This window comes from Castor canadensis, chromosome 15 (assembly GCF_047511655.1).
Source record: "Castor canadensis chromosome 15, mCasCan1.hap1v2, whole genome shotgun sequence".
NCBI lineage: Eukaryota > Metazoa > Chordata > Mammalia > Rodentia > Castoridae > Castor > Castor canadensis.
Window position 1 is genome coordinate 73,418,100 of NC_133400.1, and position 20,836 is coordinate 73,438,935.

The window sequence follows — 20,836 nt, forward strand, 5'->3', positions numbered from 1 at the left end:
GAATTTTGCAAGCATGCCACAATTTCTAGGAACAGTTTGTTTTTAATGAGAACAGAAATCCAACCTTAGAGTCTTCTTTTCTTGTTAAAAGACTTAGCATTGCTTTGAAAAATAAATCAATACCATCTTTCTTTACAAAGAGAACTTTTGCTTTTTCTCCAGGAATAGAAAGCACAAGATAGTAAAGTTTATTTAAGTATTAGACAATAGATGAAAAAGGCATAATATGTTCTGCCTTATTTAGTCTAAAGAGAGAATTAGTCCTGGATGGAGAGGGGGATTTAGAGATCTCATGGAAGTAATACAATCTCTGCTGTAAAGGTAGTCATTCTTAAAGCCATTGCCTGTTCCTGTGCACTTCATGCAGAAAGGGATATAAAATGCTATTTCACAAGATACGAATTTTTGGTAATTCATTAACTTTCAGTTTGGACACATAGGAAATATTTTGCATGCTGATTTGCTCTGAAAGGCTTTTAAAAGGTGAAGTACTTGGCCTGTAAATGAGGAGGAAAGAAAATTGGGAGAGAAATGGCATTTGTTCTCTGTGAACGTTTACTACAATAAGGACATTTCGTGTTTATTGTTCCTCACTACCATTTACAACCTGAACATTTACAGCAATGGAGACTATGCAAACCAGAGTTTAAATACATAAAACCACATCAGAATAAAATCATACACTCATTGCATGAAATAGTAAATTCTGAGTGGGGGGAGAGAGAGAGAGAGAAAGAGAGAGAGAGAGAGAGAGAGAGAGAGAGAGAGAGAGAGAGAGAGAGAGAGAGAAACAGATTGCTACCCATTTCTAAGAACCAAAGTATTCTTGAGAGCTTGTTTGGAGGTTCTAGCAGGGGAGTGCAGCTACTCGTATACCCTTGACCGAAGAACGGTCCTCCTCTATTGGGGGTGGTCGTCCTCTTCAACCGAGTGCGCAGCTTCGGGAGGGACGCACATGGAGCGATGAGGGAGGAAGGGGACACCCGCCTAGCCAGCCAGATCAGCCGAATCAACCCTGGCGATCAATGGGGTGACAGATGTCGCAGCCAGATCGCCCTCACATCCGAACCAAAGTATTCTTGAGACAGTGGAGTATAAAAAAAAGGGGGAGGGAGAAAACTCTTCTAACCTAGGACTTTAGGTCTGGCTATGGTCGTGAAACCCAATTACTTTGGCAACAGCAAGGAACTTCTATTTAGATACTTGAACATGAAATTTAAGTGGTTAGGTTTAGTGTGGAAAGAACACAAGATTTGGAATTACATTAGACTCAAGTCTTAGCGTTGCCACTAACTAGTTGTGTGACTTTGGATAAGCCATTTATCCTCGCTGGGGGACGGGTTAAGTCCTTCCTCTGGGTCTGGGTAGCTTTAAAAGGCTATGATTCTCTCATAAAGCAACACAAAGAGCCAGGAGTACATAGCAAGGGGCCTTCAGAGTTACACTCAGCAAAACTGAGGAGGGAATTCAGTGGGAGGAAGGAAGACATGCTTTCCCGAGATAAGATGGTGCAACTGCAGATGTCCCAGTCCTTAAGTTCTTCTGCCCTCAATGATATGAGGTCTGGGAGCACTGCGTCCTTCAGGGCACCCTCAGGGCTTTCTTCCAGTGTCTATCAAGGTCGAGCTAGATGCTCAGCCAATGAACGCCAGGAAAATCCTTCCTCAGGCCAGATGCTAAGCTTGCTTATAGCAAGTGACCTTCGACAAGTTTCTCAGCATTTTTTTGAGATAGGGTCTTAGTATGTAGCTCAGGCTGGCCTTGAACTTGGGATCCTTCTATCTCCACCTCCAGAGTGCTGGAATTAGACATGTGCTATCGAGTCTGCTCCTCAGTATTTTAAAGTCTCTATGTCCTTAGCCTTAACACAGAGATAAAGGTAGTTGCTAGCTGTCAGGTTTTTATAAAGATTCAATGAGATAAAATATGTAAGGTTCAATCTGAGTAGCCTGGACTACTGTGACATGAAGTACACAGCTCTTCCTGCCATCCTCTACAATCAAAAAGTAAACCTGCAACAGGTTCAAGAAATGTGACAGCCCTGGGCTTATTATCAGCAGTTGTTACAGATGCATCTCCCTCCTTCTCTATGTCAGTCCTCTCTGCTCAGCTCCTGGTGCACCTGGCCTCTGACCCTGACAAAGGGGTCACCCACAGGTGCAGTCTGAGCCTCCCTTCTTTTGCCTCCTGAATCTCATTCTCAAGCCGATCTGAGTCCTGGCTCTGTCTTATAACATTCCTTTACATGTCAGATGTGAACTGGAACTTTCCAGGCTGCCAACCAGGCCAGTGCTGCCTCTACGTCCCCTCTGGGAAGGATATAACCCTCTTCAGTTGCAATGATCAAAACTCTTGTAGGAAAATTATGTCCTTTTGTAAACTTCAGCTCTCTCCAGTCATTCAGTTACTGAGAACAAAGCTGCTCCACTGAGAAGGTACAAATAGCTAGAGATGGGAGGGAGTGACATTCTTGATGACATTTATGACGGCCCTGGATGCAGCCATGTCTGATGCTGATCTATCCCTGGCCATTTTATTTTACTAATTTATTTATTTTGAGCCAGGATAACAATATGTAGCCTCAGCCTCCCAAGTGCTGGGATTGCAGGTGTGTACCACCACACAGTTAATTCCCTGGAAATTTTCTTGCATAACCATTTGCTTATCCTTAACTCCTCTTCCCGAAAGACACTTTGTTTTGATTTCTGGTCCAGGGAACTAAAAGCCCTGGTACCTGAACTCAATCTAGACAGGGGAAAGGGTAGAAGACGAGAGGGAGGGAATGAGAGGCCTGTAAACCAAGAATGGTTTGGAAGCAAACCCTTTCCCCAGCTACTCGCCTGGTCTGGTCAACTTTCTCTTGTGGAAGCAGAACTCGATCAGTCTCTGGAGACAGGCGAGTTAAGACTTGACTGTTCTCTTAAATTAGTTCTCAGTGTCCACTCTCTTCTTAGGTGGGGATGCACTGGTCAACAGGATCTTATGTCCTTCTGCAAAATTGCATATGGATGTTTTGGAAAAATATAGAGTATCTTTCAGATCTATTTAAAGTAAAAATCTATCATTTTTTCTCTTCAGACACTTCAAATGTATATATAAAAATTCAATTATCTGTTTATAAATAAGTTACTTCTATTTTCTTACATGAAGAAAACACTGTTCCTGAGGAGGAAAAATTTGTTGCTATACTCTTTTACAAACTGTCAGTTCTATCAAATTATTCACACCATATTTTTGCAAAATTCAGGAAATTTTATGATTCCATGGGGAATGAGAGGCCAAGTAGAAGGTGGTGTACATACATACACAACTCAAGATTCTCACCTAACACAGAATGTTGTGATCTGTCATCTGGGCACTGGTATCTCACGCCCATAATCCTAGCTACATGGGAGGCTAGGATCTGGAGGATTGCCGTTTGAGGCTAGTCCAGGCAAAAGAGTTTGTGAGAACTTATCTCAAAAATGCCCAACACATAAAAGGGCTGGCTGAGTGGCTTAAGTGGTAGCAAGTGTGAGGCCCCGAGTTCAAGTACCAGTACTGCCAAAAGTAAAGAAGTAAAAAACTCACTAAAACTTTCTATATTCATTTAAGATACACAAAATGGATTAAGGTCTGAGGGTCAGGAATGATCACTTTTATAGAAATAAAATATATATTCAGATAAAAATAGTTGGAATCTTTTCTCAGGATTTTTAAATATAACTAAATGGGAAAATAGTTTTAACTTTAGTTTTTTTTCTCTTTTTGAGCTTTAGAAAACTGAGCCTTTCTATTAAAATGTAACAGATCACACCAGAGGTGGTACTTGTACATAGCACTACACAGTGTTCTGCAAAACCCAGTTCAAACTTGTGCAAGAAAAATGTTAAATCTATTCAGAGGAATGAATCTGTCATTAAGAATGCAAATAGTTTTAGAAATTGAAAACCAAGAAGAAAAAGTGTCCTCGATGGATAAATAGTCCTTACATGGTTTTTATGCAAAGACAACTTATTTTTAGGAAACAGAAGAAAAAAAAACCTTTTAGTGTTTTTGCACTTACATGCTCAAAAGTGACTTTATATTTAAAATATTATTTAACTTTAACTGTATATATGTGTATATAAATATATATGTATGTACATATGTACATGTATGTGTATTTGTTTACACACACACACACATATTTTTTGGTGGTACTGGGGATTGAACTTGGGGCCTTTCTCATGCTAGGCAAGTGCTCTAACAGTTGGCCTATGCTCATGGTCCTTTCATTTTTGAGACAGGGTCTTGCTGCTACCTTTGCTCTGGTTGGCTTCTAACTTTTTCCAGATTGGCTTTGAACTCGATCCTTCTGCCTCTGCCACCTGAGTAGATGGGACTATAGGTGTGCATCATAATGTCTGGTTGTTTTTTGTTTTTGTTTTTGCAGCACTCGGGATTAAATCCAGGGCCTTACACATGCTAGGCAAGCACTGTACCACTGAGCTGCACCCCCAGGCCCCACGCATTAAATTTCATAGTCTTTATTTTGTATTTTCTAAAATACACAATGGAAAATGTGAACCTTGACACAGAGGAGAAAGTTCATTTTCAAATCACTAAATGATTTTGGTCAACATAGAGCTTGACACTCTGGCTATCTCACCACTATTTAGGCTGAACACATCAATTTGGACAAACTCCCCTCTAAAACCCTTGAGAGAACTTCCAAGGTGGGACTTTCAGAGTCAAGAGAGCTTCTCTAAGAACTGACAACAGCGACTGCTTTAAAGGTACTCTCTTCCTACAAAGCAGAATGTGCTTAGGGAAATAACCCTAATCCACTCTTCAACCTCCTTCATCCCCACTGAACTCTAATCTACTCTTCAACCTCCTTCATCCCCACTGAACTGTAAAAACAAAAGTGAAACTTTCAAACTGTCAAGAGAAACCAGGAGTGCTTGTTTCACCTCCACAATGAAAATGAGCAACGGATTCCACATTTATCAACCAGCTGCTTCCCTGACCATTCCAGAATTACGGAGAAGGGGAATACCACTACAAGCCCTGGGCCTCCTTTTGTTATTGGAATTTTGAAGTGGAATCAGAATCTTGAAGGGTTTTTAAAACCATTCTCAGCAGGAACCTGGTGGCTTATACCTTTAATCCTAGCTACTTGGGAGGCTGGTATTCAGAGGATGTGGTTTGAGGACAGCCAGGTAAAAAAATTAGTGAGACTTCATCTCAACGAAAAACAGTTGGATGTGGTGATGAACGCCTGTCATCCCTGCTATGGCAGGAAACTTCAAATTGAAGGATCATGCTCCAGGTTGGCCTGAACAAAAATTGAGACCCTATTTCCAAAATAACAAGGGGCCAAAAAGGCTGGTGGAGTGGCTCAAGTAGTAGTGTACCTGCCTAGCAAGCACGAGGCCCTGAGTTCAAACCCCACTATTGCCAAAAACCAAACCAAAACAAAAGAGCAACAAAGATTCTCCTTAAGGGTACATGATGTTGAAGTGGTACGTTCCATGTTTCTTTGTTAGGTATGCTGAAATTTGCAAGCCCTGGCGTGTGACTCACAAGTCCCCTAGATACAGCAAGTATTTTCCAAGCAACTTCCTCTTTCACACAAATCTGTTTTGTGACTTCATTCTTCCTCCATGTTTGGGAGTTAGGGGTGGGAAACAGCTGGGAAATGGAAAGGTGGGTCGTCCTGGCTGTGTCCTCCACCAGCACTCAGCAAAGGTTGCACCTGTTGTATTCTCCTCGCTGGACATGTCAACGAGGGGCTGATGGTTCTAGCAGTAGGACCTCAGTTCTCTTCTAGATACCAGTTATTCTACAGACTCCTATAAAGTCAGCATTTCTTTGTACAGCAGACCCCTCGAAACCCACAGGTCTATGGTTCCAAGGAGTCCATCGTAGATGAAAACCTGCAACTATTCAGGACGCACAGAGTTCAGTGCCGTCTGTGATGTTTGAATCATTTCTCCCGTAACACCCACCGACTTCCACTAAAGCCATTCTGCCTCTCAGCAAATCTCAGATTTTCACTTTGTCGTTTCAAGTAAGCACATTCACTTTTACCGTGTTTTGGGGGCACCACTTGCTTTTTTGGAGGCAGATTTTCACAAAAAGGACAGGGAACATTCAGCATATCACACGATGATTTAAACACAACTGAGGATAACACAAGACTGTTGGTTAGAGTCCCTGTATTAACTGAGCTGCACTCAGGAATTTAAAATGATTTTGAAATTTCTTTTGATATTTGAAAATTATTTTTTTGGACTGTACTTGGTCACAACTGTGTGTAATAAAAATAAAGCAGGCTTGCTGTATACTTCATATAGCTTTGAAACAGTCCATAAATGAGAATAGGCAACTTCTGAATTTCCTATAAACTACCAAATACTTGGAGATGTGACATAGAACAGAGTCCTGATAACGGAGGCCTGACTGCTGCCTCCCGCTTCAGCTACGTGAATACCCAGCAAGACGCTGACCATGCACAACTTGAAAGAGGGCCCTCACCAGAGCCCCACTGTGCCGCCATCCTGATTTTGGACTTGCCAGCCTCTCCAACTCAAGAACAAGAGAAATAAATGCCTGTTGTTTAAAAGCTAAAAAATAAAAACAAAAGAAGGCTGTTCAGGAGATTACTATGTGAACTTTTGTATGGCATATCTTTTCTGACCACACAAAAGAATGAAATACGTAATAGTTTATCCTTATTACAAGGAGATGTTTTTCTTCTTTCATCAGGTAAATGCTCAATGCTTTACAAAGTCAACAAAGAAAGAAATGCATGGACTGGTTACTCAATAAACTTATTTTCTGGCTTTGTCTTTCTTGAAGACTTGTTTATATGATTCTTTTATAGCAATTAATTGCCAGACTGGCTCTTGTAACAGTTACATATGCATAGGTATGTACAATACTTAATTATAATTTTCTAACTTTGGCCTGTGACTATAATTTCCATAATCAACATTCAGGTGTGTTTGTGAGCAAAGCATCAAAATCACAGTGAAATGGACAGGAAAGAACATACCAGAGTCATCCTTGACCAAACTCTGTACAATTGTTATTCTGACTGCTGATCTGAAGCCCTGTTTGCATAACCACTGGAGACAGGTCTGAGATGTAAGAAGGAAGAACTGCTGGCCTAGGTTCCTGGAGTAGGAGCCAGCTCACGCGGAGGAAGACTTTGCATTCTTTTCTCTGGGGGACTCCAAAATAGAGCCTCTAACATTTCAATCTCATATGAAATCAAATTCCCAAAGGTTCTCTTATCGATAGTGAAAACCCAAATAAGATGATAATCACCCATTCAACTAAGTTCCCTATTTACAAAACTATAGTGACTGTTGGGCGGCTGGAAATCTCTTTGTCCAGGTTTGGAAAAGTAGGCAGAGGAAGCAGGATATATAAATTATAAAGAATGGTAGCGAGGAAGGAGAGAGGTGGGGCCAAGGAGAGAAAACAGACACACTGAGGAACTTGGAGATCCCTAAAAGGCAGGCGACAAGGACCTAAGGAAGAAGTAAGGATAAAACATCTAAAAATAGTAGGACTGCAGGAAATGGTCCTGAAGATATTCCATCTGTCATTGTACTCCAAATCCTGCCATTTCAAGTCTGGGTCTATAAAAAGACCTCCTGTAAAAATACCTCATCTTCTTCCTATCTATTCAGCAAAGGTCCTGATTACACATCCTGCTTCAGGCTGCTCATCCTTCACTGGGATTTCTTAATTTCTTATGTTAGAAGGTCAGTTTCATGATACATTGCTTTCTTTTTGGGAATGTTACATGAATCACAAAACTAAGTCAGTTATAGTCACCCAAACTCTTGTCTGTGCAACCACCCATGGAAGAACAAGAGCAGAGCAGATCTTGACTTATGGACTTGTGTCTTTATCTGCCCCTCCCCGCTGCCCTGCTGGGGATTGAACCCAGAGCCTCGCAAATGCTAGGCAAGCATGCTACCACTGAATACCTCAGAGGTTTTTTTTGGAGTACTGGAGTTTGAACTCAGGGCCTCACACTTGCTAGGCAGGTGCTCTACCACTTGGGCCTCTCCACCAGCCCTAACATGGTCCTTAAATTCATTTTAACCTATACATACCTCCTACTGTTAGCCAGGCTCACTCTACATTAACTTTGCCCTAATATCTTCTCTTTTATTTCCCTCTCCAAAGGAGGTCTTCTACATGATTTTTTTTTTTTTGCTCAGTTTTTCTAACAGTAATCAATTAAAGGCTTCTAAATTACAGATATGTTTGGTAAAATGAGAATCAAGCTCTGAAATTTTTGTCCCATGTTGACTGACAACTTTAAGATTGGAATGAATGTAGGAATAAAAACAAAAACCTTTAAGTAACAAAATTCTTTTCAATTTAATTACATTAATTTATTTATTGTTGGGATCTTTCTATTCTCATGTTTCTGCTTAGATTGTGCAGATTTTAAGTCTAATACAGCAGTTAGTAAACATATCTTTATAGAGTTGGATTATAGACTTGACCTTAAACTGACTGAGAAGGTCATGATTCCTTGAAGGTCTGCCATGCTCAGAACTTCCTTCTGATGAAAGCAATAGTTCTATAGATCAGATGCTTGATTCTACACAATCTTGCTGCCTGGCCAGAGCTGTTTGTATCAGAGCTCCTGACTCAAGACTAGAAGACTAGCATAGAAGAAGGCCAGATAAGCATAAGCAAATATGGCTGCTCCATCTCAGAGCTGATGGGCTGAACGAATAAGACCCACATTCTTAGTGAGACTGAATTCAGGACACATTCGGATGTTAATAGCAGCAAAGTGAGCAGAAGCAGAGCAGAAGGTAGTTGAGTCCCCAAAATAGTAAGGCACAAGTTTAGAAGAAATGGGTGCCTGCTACCAAAGGGCTGGTGGGGCAAGAAGCCACTGCAGCTGTGGTGGCTGAAGGCTCCCAGAGCTACAGCTGCATCCTGAAGGGCCTTCCTGTGCCATGTGATTTCTGTGCTGCTATGGAGACACTTCCCTCCATATTTCTCTACTCTAAACATTCTTCAGTTAACCTTGCAACCTTAAAAGGGCTATCTGAGATAAATTAGATAAACAGTTCATTGCTGTTTGGCCTCTCTGAAAGAGAGGTGTTAGAAAACTTCAGCGTGGATTATTGTAGTTTTGGTCTCTGACTCTGATAATAAATTCCTTTTCTCTTCTTGGTATATTTTACAGTTTTTTAGTATCAAGAATAGCACACAGATTTTTTTTTAGGTCACTTTTCGTTTTCAATGCACAAGGATAATGGTGATGTTTCTTAGTAACAGTTCTTGATCACATGACACCCTGGGAAGCCAAGCTTTCTTCTTGTCAAATTGTGCACAGTATTTAAGGTTGACAGTCACTGTCCTGTTGTCTGTCTTTATAAAAATAATATCTTCTTTGCCTCTTCATTCTTTGTCCAGATCTTTGGTGTGTCCCATTGGTCCTTGTTCTCATCTTTCTAGACCATCTCATCTATGTTAAGGTAACACCTTGACACTGTCTTACCTGCATGAAACCATGCCTAAGAATGTTGTTATACATCTACCAAAAAAGAGCCAAGATTGTTAGACCTAGAAGAGGTCATCTTGCCAGAATACCTCAATTTATAAACTTATATTTAAACATCAATACTCAAGTCGCTTAAACTTTGCTGAATATAATTTTGCACAAGTCCACTGATCTGGACTGGGCACCAGCACTGGTCCCAACAGACTAAACCATATACAGTCTGACCACAGCCACTGAGCTTTGGCTGGTGGTAGAAGGTCATGGAGCCAACTAATGAAGGAAACTGTAAATGACTAATTAGATAAGCTGTGACCACCTGACTTGTTGATTGACAGAGCCAGTCAGTTTCTTTCCTATGCCTTGCTTCCATTTTCCTATAAATGATGTCCCATCTAGTTGTTTGATAGAGTTCTCAAAACTTGCTCTGGTTCTAGAAGCTGTCCAATTTACAAATTGTGTTTGTGTTTTCTTTTGCTCAAATAAATTCTGGTAGATTTAATTGGTCTAGGGAATTTTCTTCTTAACAAGGTTTAGGTATGTTTGGAACAACTTGAGTATTTGAATGTACTTTTCAAATTACAAATTTTATGAAATCTAAATACACATGGACATGGTATTTCTGATGAAAATGTCTGAATTAAATGATGCTACAAGTATAAAGTACACAATTTTGAAGATTTAGAAAGAAAACATAAAATATTTCATTAACTTTTTTATATTGGTCATATACATTCTGAACTAATATTTTGGATACATCAGTGTCTAGTCTGTTGGAGTTGCTGTAACAAAATACTGGGTGGCTTATATACAACTTATTCCTCAAACTCCTGAAGGCTGGAAAGTCCAAGGTCAAGGAACAAGCAGATTCCATGTTGGGCGATGGCTCATTTTCTGCGTTATAGATAAAACCTTCTCACTTGGTCTTTACATGGTGGATGACAGATGTCTGGGACTTCCTTTGAACGGGCACTGCAAAGGCACTAATCACCTCCCTGAGGTGGTTCCATGTCCCAGTACCATATTGGTGATTAAGTTTTATGACAAGATTTTTTGATGACACAAACATTCAGACCATGGAAATTGGGTTAAATAAAATATATTATTGAAATTAGCTTTATCTGTTTCTTTTTACTTTTGGTTACTAGAAAATTTTAATTATATATGTGACATATATGTGACTTGCAGTTTTTTTCCCAATTAGACAACACTGGTCTGGATGAAGGGGCAGTGTACCATAAGTCTACCTGGTCCAGGTGGAAAATTTTTTATTTGGCAGGAATACTGACCTCAGCCATTAGAAATGGGGACATTTTTATTATCATCAAATTTTAATTTCAATATTGTAAAAAAATCATGTCTCATTTTTTCTAGCTAAGTCACTTCATCTTCAACAGACTGGTTTCTAAATAATCACCAAATCAAACCTTGGTTCTTTTTTTTCTTTTCTTTTTAGACAGGGTCTAGCTCAGCAGCTCAGACTGGCCTTGAACACCCCATCCTCCTGCCTTAGCCTCCCAAGTGCTGGGATTATAGCCATTCATCACCATATCTAGCTTTCAAACCTTGGTTCTTAATCAGTATCTGGATGAAATTTTTGCTCCTGATCAATTTTTAGCTCAAACCCCAAATCTTGAACAAAGATTAAGGCTCCTCCCTCAGACTTATGGAACTTCTCTTGTGTTCCCATTCCCTGTGCCTTTCAAGATCACCTGTATGCAATCTCACTCCGTCATTTGGCAGGCTTTTCCTTTCTTGTTATGGAGTTTCCTCCATCAATACAAAGCAGTTCATATGCTGTCTGAGATTTACAGAGTATCATGGAAAACATGAAATATGTGATGTCAAGGAAAGCAGGACCCAACCTTTGAACCATACAAACTCAGGAGAAGCCACCAATGCTTGCTATTGCCACTGTCACTGGAATCCATGCAAGCAGCAGGGAGGTGAAACTACTGAAGGACATTCTTTCCTCAACCCTGCCACTTGTCACAAAACCACCTCTGCCATGGCCTCAATCCCAGTCCCTGAGGCTGGGGTTAACAAGGTGGGAACTAAGGAGGGAGAAGAGAGCAGGACGCAGGACCTGATGAATTCCTGGTGAGGACCTCTGAAGGTCCTTTAGCAGTCCCCTCCCCTCCGCCAGTTATCTCTTTCTCTTTCTCTATTTCAACATAAAAGCAATACTGTTTTAGTTAAGGAGGTTCAGCAAAATTCTGATTTTTCTTACGAATGCCTCACGTGTCTATATTAAAATCAATATGTATATCAAACATTTATGACAAATGATTTCAAAAAGAGGTTTCAGTGTTTCTGTTTTGTTAATATCCTTACGAAATATGCAGCCTGCCCTTGGATATACCAGTGAGGTGGGGAAGGGCCCTTTCTCTAGCTGCCTGCCTGGAAAGCTGTAGACCTACTACTTTGTGTCTGAAATTGAAATAAGAGAAATAAGGTTGCGTGTGATGCTAAGTTTCCGTGGTCCAGTTATCCTGTAAGTTAAATAACTCCTAAAAGGAGAGCCTAAGAATGCGATCAGCATTATATTAGCATCATTTTTACTTTCAAGTTTAATAACTCAATTAAAATTACATCTTATATAATAGGTCTATAAGCTCACGCTACGTGTCCATGTTGATCTGGCTCCTTCCAAATGATCAAAAGGAGCCTGGATTAAACTTGCTTTTATCATCTCTGTCTTTTTGACACCACAAATTGACAAGCCCTGGATATGTGTTTGCTAAGGAGCAATGGTTGACTGTCATCAGACCACAGCCACTCCACCAGCGAGAGGACTCAGAATTGAGTGAAAATTCTCACTCAGGAGTCCCAGTGCAGGGGAGAAGGACAATGCAAACACATTCTTTACCCAACTAATGCAGACATGGGATGAAGCATCCACCGGAAAGGCACACACAAAATATTTGGGTCAAAGAAGACCTCATTCAAAGTCAGGAATTTCTATTGTGTTGAAGAATAAGCCTGTCTGGTTGGCACAAAATGCCTGAAGGGAAAATGTTTTGTAGGGAAATTAGGATCTGCTCATGGCTGAGTGAATGCCTCAGATTCTTGAATTGAATGGATGTGTTTTCTGTTCTGACTAGGGACTCAAGACTCAGGTATTTGGTGGGAAAGAGTGTTCTGAGGATGACTTTTCCAATTCCATGCCAAACACACTCAGAAATGAACTCAAAAGGTTGGTTGGTCCCTTTTGAGGGGATGTTAACCTTTGGGGATGGACTTTTGGCCAAAATTCAAAATCACAAATATCTCAAGGAAACATGAATTTTAGATATATAGTAGATAAGGAATGAAAAGGACTCTTCTTCCAAAGTAAATGGGTTAAAAAAATGGGGGTATGAGGGAGAGAAGAGGAAGTTAGTGTGTATGTTTTGTTGATTCATAGCTAAGTAGTCCCTCTTCTTAAAAATATTATTAAAATATTTCTTTACTATCATTAATTGCTAGTGTAAACATGATGTTTGTGTGTTAGCATTGTATTCTACAGTCTTCATCAGCTCACTTAGTTCTTTTTTGAGTTAGGTTGTAGATGGTTTGGGATTTTCTGGGTAAGCAATCATGTAACTTGTGAATACGTAAAGTTTTATTTCTTCTTTTTTTCAAATAGAATGCTCATTTCTTTTTCCTGCCCTATTATACTGACCAGGACTCCTGGTATTATACAGAACAAAAATGGTGGGACTAGACATCTTTGCCTTACTCCTGATCTTAGATAAAAGTCTTCAGCTGGGCACTGGTGGGTCATGCCTATAATTCTAGCTACTTGGGAGGCAGAGATCAAGAGGAGCACAGTTCCAGGCTAGCCCAGGAAAATAGTTTCTAAGACCCTATCTCAAAAATACCCAACATACACAAAAAAGGCTGGCAGAGTGGCTCAAGTGGTAGGACACCTGCCTAGTAGGCACTTTTCTGGAAGAGATCATGAGATCCAGTACTGTCAAAAAAAAAAGTCTTTAGGTTTTAACCACTAAATAGCTGTAGCACTAGCTATAGGGTGCTCTTCATCGGGTTGAGAAAGTTCTTTTCTGTCCCACTTGTGAGTTTCATAAGGAATGGACTGTGTGTGTGTGTGTGTGCATTTGGTGGTACTGGGCACTGAATCCAGGACCTTGTGTACCCTATGGATATTGCATTTTGTCAAATGCTTTTTCATTTTTAGAATGTTAATATTGTAGAAGAGTTTGACTTTCAAACATTTAATGGGCCTGGCATTCCAGTATAAAATCCACTTTGTTCTGTTGTATTATTCCTTTCTGTGTGTTAGTGCATTTGGTTTGCTACTACTTTACTGAGAATTCTTATGTGTGTGTTCATGGAGGATCTGACTCTGTACATTTTTCATTGCCATGCCTTTGGTTTTGATAATGGAGTAATGGTAGCCTCAGTAAGTAAGAAGGAAGTGTGCTTTCTTCTGGAAGGAATCATGAAGAATGAGTATTACTTCTTTTTTACATATTTGGTAGAATTTCCCAGTGAAACCATATGGGTCTAGAGTTTGATTTTTGGCAGGTTACAAAACACAAATTCAATTTTTAAAATAATAGACTATTATTCTTATCATCTTGGATAAGTTTGGCTAGGCTTTTTTTTTTTTTTAGGAATTGGTGCATTTCACATAAGTATTAAACCTGCATGTGGAGAGTTCACTTTATAATGTATATGAAGTCTGTAGTGATGTCCCGTTTTAAATCTGTGACACTTGTAATTAGTGTCTTCTCTTCTTTTTAATTGTCTGTGTGGCTAGAATTTTATTAACTTTATTTCTTTTTAGAACAAAATATCTAGCTTTTGACTTCATTCATTTTTCTTATTCCTGTTTTGGTTTTACTTTTCTTGATTTTTGCTCTCATCTTTATGACTTCCTTCTTTCTCCTTTCATTTGGTTTGGTTTTGCTCTTTTGCATAGATTTCTTTTTGAAGGCTGAGACTTTCTTATTGACAAAATCAACAGAACATTTGTGGTGGTAGGTCAGAGTTGGTCACAGGGTCTTGCCACAATAATTTCTGTTATTCAAATATACAAATGTGGCTCTTTTTGTTCCTTTTAACTTTGTATTTTATATTGAAACAGTTTTACTCACATCACCCCTATTTGCTGGGTGTTTAGAGACTTGGTCCAAATTTGTGAAAAAATGATGGCTAAAAGACAAAAAAATAACTAACTAAAAGAAGCCACCAGAGAGAGATTCCAAGATGGTGACTAGAGGGAGGAAGCAGAAAGCATGCTTCCAAAAATAAAATCTTGGAGAGATGCTGGAGATACACCTTATAGGAAAACCACCGAGAAGAGGCAAAACTTTGACTCCTCCACACACCCAGCCCATGCATAGCATCCCCACTTCACGTTAAATGGAGAAACCAGGAGGGCTCCCACGCCGCCTGACGCCAGCTCGCAGACAACTTGGGAAGACACAGACCACAAGGTGAACTAAGCAGCATACAGTAGTCCCACAGATAACCCTGGGCCAGATCAGCATAGCCCCCTGGACAGACCGACCCCCACCCAGGGAAAAAAGAGAAAAGAAAAACAAACTGAATAAACAACAACAACAACAAAAAAAAAGACACATAGCAAAGAGGACGGGGCACACTGAGCGCCAAAGGTGGGGAGGGGAAATCCCTCACGGAACTGTAAATAAACAAGCCCCCTGGAGAAGGCAGGAGTGGTGGCACCTGCCCAGCAACCTTGGAGTGGGAAAGCTTGTAAAAGTGGCGGTGGGAGGAAAAACTCCACAGGAGAGGGGGGAAGGGTCACTTCCCACGAGAACTGTAAATAAACACGCTGGCCGGAAAAGGTGTGTGTAGCGCCACCTATCCCAGTGTGCTTGGAAAGGAGAAACCTTGTAACAGTGGTGGTTGTGCCCAGGAGAACTCTAAGTAAACAAAGCCTGAGGGGCCAGGTGAGTGCTAAGCTCACTCCTGAGATCTGCATAAATAAAGCCTCCAGCAATGACAGCAGTGGGCAGGCAAGCCACAGTCTCAGATAGCCATTCATAGACCTGTCTCCAGACACTTTTTTTTTTCTTTCTTCCTTTGATGAGACAACAACCAAACTACACCTGCATGCTGAAAAACTTGCTGAAAGTGTACTGCATTTGAACTTGGGAACACCTTGTGGTGTTTTGGGTTTTTTTTGTTTTTTTCCCCTTTGATGAGACAACGACAGAACTACTTCTGAGACACCATCTCCAGGATTGGAGGCTGAGGACCTAACACCAAAATTATTAAGACTGAAATTTTTTGCATTTGAACTTGGAGATTTTTTAAATTTTAATCCTCTCTCTGTCTCTCTAATGCCTGTTTAGCTTACTGTTGATTAGTACACTATCTCTCCCTGTTTATATCTTTGACACTGTTTTTTTGTTTGTTTTGTTTTTTTACTTGTTTATTTGTTTTTCCCTTTGTCTTTACCTTCTTTGCTTTCTCTCTCCTCTCACCCTTCCATTCTAAATATTACCATTGTTATTCTTACAAGCTAGAAAATACTTAATTGCACACAGTACAGGGACAGTAACAATACCAAGGGTAATGATGGGAAGAAAGAAAAAACAGTTTCCCCACAGCAAAAAATTAGTACAGGAACCAGAGGGAAATGAAGAAAACAGATACACAGATCTAGACTCCAACAAAACAAAGATAAACTATGCCAAAAAACCCAATGAAGCCCACAAGAATAATTTGAAAGTAATCAATGAGAATTTTATAGAGATGATACTGGATATGGTCAACCAAAATGTACAGGAGACACTCAAGAAATTCCAAGACAACAAAAATAGAGAATTTGAGAAAGCTCAAGAAGAAATAAAAGAAACCATTGAAGCACTGAATAAACACCAAATTGAAACAAAGAACATGATTAATAAAGAGATAAATGAACTCAGGATGAAAATAGACAACATTAAAGAGGAAGAAACTCAGGATATGGAAAACCTCAGAAAAAGGAACAAAACACAAATGCAAAATAAAATGGAAGGCCAATCTAGCAGAATGGAACAAACAGAAGACAGAATCTCAGAACTCAAAGATGAAATGGTAATTAAATGAAAAACTGAAGAACTATTAAACAACTCAAGACCTGTGAAAAGAAAATGCAAGAACTCATTGACTCCATCAAAAGACCAAACCTGAGAATCATGGGCATTGAAGAAAGAGAAGAAGTGCAAACAAAGGGAATGCATAATATATTCAACAAAATAATAACAGAAAATTTCCCAAATCTAGAGAAATCTATGCCCATTCAGATGCAAGAGGCCTCCAGAACACCAAATAGACCAGACCAAAGTAGAACTACCCCACGGCATATTATCATTAAACAACAAGTACAGAGACTCGAGAAAGAATATTGAAGGCTGTAAGAGAGAAAAAACAAGTAACATACAAAGGTAAACCCATCAAAATCACAGTAGACTTCTCAACAGAAACATTAAAAGCAAGAAGAGCTTGGGGTGAGATCTGGGCACTGAATGAAAATAACTTCAACCCCAGGATACTCTACCCAGCAAAGCTATCATTCAAAATAGATGGAGCAATAAAAGTCTTCCATGATAAGCAGAAACTAAAACAATATGTGATCACAAAGCCACCATTACAAAAGATTCCTCAAGGGATTCTGCACACAGAAAGTGAAACCCAACATAACCATGAAAGGGTAGACAGCACCAAACTACAGAAAAGAAAAAGCAAGAAAGTAAAGAGTAACCTCGATCTAGGTACAACAATCAAACCTTCAAACAACTAAGACAACTAAATGACAGGAATCACCACATACCTATCAGTACTAACACTTAATATTAATGGACTTAATTCACCCATCAAAAGGCACCATTTGATGAACTAGATTAAAAAGGGAGATACAACAATTTATTGCTTACAAGAGACCCAACTCACTGACATAAATAAGCACCGGCTTAGGATGAAAGGTTGGAAGAAGATTTACCAAGTCAATGGCCCCCCAAAACAGGCAGGAGTAGCAATACTTATCTCTGACAAAGTAGACTTCAAACCTACATTGATTAAATGAGATAAAGAAGGACATTCCATACTAATAAAAGGGGAAATAGACCAAAAGAAAATAACAATTATCAACCTATATGCACCCAATGTTGATGCACCCAATTTCATCAAACATACCCTGAAGGACCTAAAAGCATATATTAACTCCAACAAAGTGGTCGTGGGAGACTTTAACACTCCATTATAATCAATAGATAGGTCATCCAAACAGAAAATCAATAAAGAAATCTTAGATCTAAAATATACCATAGATCAAATGGACCTACTTGATGTCTACAGAACATTTCATCCAACTTCTACACAATATATATTCTTCTCAGCAGCCCACAGAACCTTCTTCAAAATAGATCATATCCTAGGGCACAAAGCAAGCCTCAGCAAATATAAGAAAATAGAAATTATACCATGCATTCTATCTAATCACAATGCAATAAAACTAGAACTCAACAAAAAGACAAAAAACATGCAAACAGCTGGAAACTGAATAACTCATTGCTTAATGAACAATGGGTCATTGATGAAACAAAAGAGGAAATTAAAAAGTTCCTGGAAGTCAATGAAAACACAACCTATTGGAACCTATGGGACACAGCAAAGGCAGTCCTGAGAGGAAAGTTTATAGCCATGAGTGCATATATTAAAAAGACTGAAAGATCCCAAATCAATGACCTAATGATACATCTCAAACTCCTAGAAAAACAAGAACAAGCAAATCCCAAAACAAATAGAAGGAGAGAAATAATAAAAATAAGAGCTGAAATCAACGAAATAGAAACCAAAAAAACCATACAAAGAATTAATGAAACAAAAAGTTGGTTCTTTGAAAAAATAAACAAGATCGACAGATCCCTGGTAAACCTGACAAAAATGAGGAGAGAAAAAACCCAAATTAGTAGAATCAGGAATGCAAAAGGGGAGATAACAACAAACACCATGGAAGTCCAGGAAATCATCAGAGACTACTTCGAGAACTTATATTCAAATAAATTCGAAAATCTTAAAGAAATGGACAGATTTCTAGATACATATGACCATCCAAAACTGAACCAAGAGGATATTAACAACTTGAATAGACCTATAACACAAAATGAAATTGAACAGCAATCAAGAGTCTCCCTAAGAAGAAAAGTCCAGGACCTGATGGATTCTCTGCTGAACTCTATCAGACCTTTAAAGAAGAACTGATACCAACCCTCCTTAAACTGTTCCACGAAATAGAAAGGGAAGGAAAACTGCCAAACACATTTTATGAAGCCAGTATTACACTTATCCCAAAACCAGGCAAAGACACCTCCAAAAAGGAGAACTATAGGCCAATCTCCTTAATGAACATTGATGCAAAAATTCTCAATAAAATAGTCGCAAATCAAATTCAACAACACATCAAAAAGATCATTCACCACGACCAAGTAAGCTTTATCCCAGGAATGCAGGGGTGGTTCAACATATGAAAATCAATAAATGTAGTAAATCACACTAACAGAAGCAAAGACAAAAACCACTTGATCATCTCAATAGATGCAGAAAAAGCCTTTGATAAGATCCAACACCATTTCATGATAAAAGCTCTAAGAAAACTAGGATTAGAAGGCAAGTACCTCAACATTATAAAAGCTATATATAACAAACCTACAGCCAGCATTATACTTAATGGAGAAAAACTGAAACCATTCCCTCTAAAATCAGGAATGAGACAAGGATGCCCACTATCTCTACTCCTATTCAACATAGTACTGGAATTCCTAGCCAGAGCAATTAGGCAAGAAGAAGGAATAAAAGGAATACAAATAGGTAAAGAAACTGTCAAAATATCTCTATTTGCAGATGACATGATCCTATACCTTAAAGACCCAAAAAGCTCTACTCAAAAGCTCCTAGACACCATCAATAGCTATAGCAAGGTAGCAGGATATAAAATCAACATAGAAAAATCATTAGCATTTCTATACACTAATAATGAACAACCTGAGAAAGAATATATGAAAACAATCCTACTTACAATAGCCTTAATAAAAAATCAAATACCTAGGTGTAAACCTAACAAAAGATGTGAAAGACCTCTACAAGGAAAACTATAAACTTCTGAAGAAAGAGGTTGACGAAGACCATAGAAAGTGGAGAGATCTCTCAAGCTCATGGACTGGTAGAATCAACATAGTAAAAATGTCTATACTCCCAAAAGTAATCTACATGTTTAATGCAATTCCCATCAAAATCCCAATGACATTCGTTACAGAGATTGAAAAATCTACCGTTAAATTTATATGGAAATACAAGAGGCCACGAATAGCCAAGGCAATACTCAGTCAAAAGAACAATGCAGGAGGTATCACATTACCTGACTTCAAACTATATTACAAAGCAGTAACAATAAAAACAGCATGGTACTGGCACAAAAACAGACATGAAGACCAGTGGAACAGAATAGAGGACCCAGATATGAAGCCACACAACTATAACCAACTTGTCTTTGACAAAGGTGCTAAAAATATATGATGGAGAAAAGACAGCCTCTTCAACAAAAACTGCTGGGAAAACTGGTTAGCAGTCTGCAAAAAACTGAAACTAGATCCATGTTTACCACCCTATACCAATATTAACTCAAAATGGATCAAGGATCTTAATATCAGACCCCAGACTCTAAAGTTGGTACAGAAAAGAGTAGGAAATACTCTGGAATTAATAGGTATAAGCAAGAACTTTCTCAATGGAACCCCAGCAGCTCAGCAACTAAGAGATAGCATAGATAAATGGGACTTCATAAAACTAAAAAGCTTCTGCTCAACAAAAGAAATGGTCTCTAAACTGAAGAGACCACCTACAGAGTGAGAGAAAATATTTGCCAGCTACACATCAGATAAAGGACTGATAACCAGAATATATAGGGAACTCAAAAAACTAAACTCTCCCCAAATTAATGAACCAATAAAGAAATGGGCAAGTGAACTAAACAGAACTTTTTCAAAAGAAGAAATTCAAATGGTCAAAAAAACACATGAAAAAATGCTCACCATCTCTAGCAATAAAGGAAATGCAAATTAAAACCATGCTAAGATTCCACCTCACCCCTGTTAGAATAGCCATCATTAGCAACACCACCAACAACAGGTGTTGGCGAACTCTCTTACACTGCTGGTGGGAATGTAAACTAGTACAACCACTCTGGAAAAAAATTTGGAGGCTACTTAGAAAGTTAAACATTGATCTACCACATGATCCAGCAATACCACTCTTGGGGATATACCCAAAAGACTGTGACACAGGTTACTCTAGAGGCACCTGCACACCCATGTT

General features: G+C 39.1%; 1 protein-coding gene across 13 annotated transcripts in view; it reads right to left on the reverse strand.

Annotated features, from left to right (window-relative positions):
* The window catches only part of Kiaa1217 (KIAA1217 ortholog), a 444,456-nt gene that overhangs the window by 341,836 nt on the left and 81,784 nt on the right, over nucleotides 1-20,836 (reverse strand). Inside the window, exon 2 of one of the 13 annotated variants that reach the window (XM_074056509.1) lies at nucleotides 2,841-2,990. The exons of the other annotated variants lie outside the window; for them this stretch is intronic. The gene's annotated coding sequence lies outside the window, so the exon portion shown is untranslated. The remainder of the gene's footprint in view (nucleotides 1-2,840; nucleotides 2,991-20,836) is intronic. 13 annotated transcript variants of the gene reach the window in all.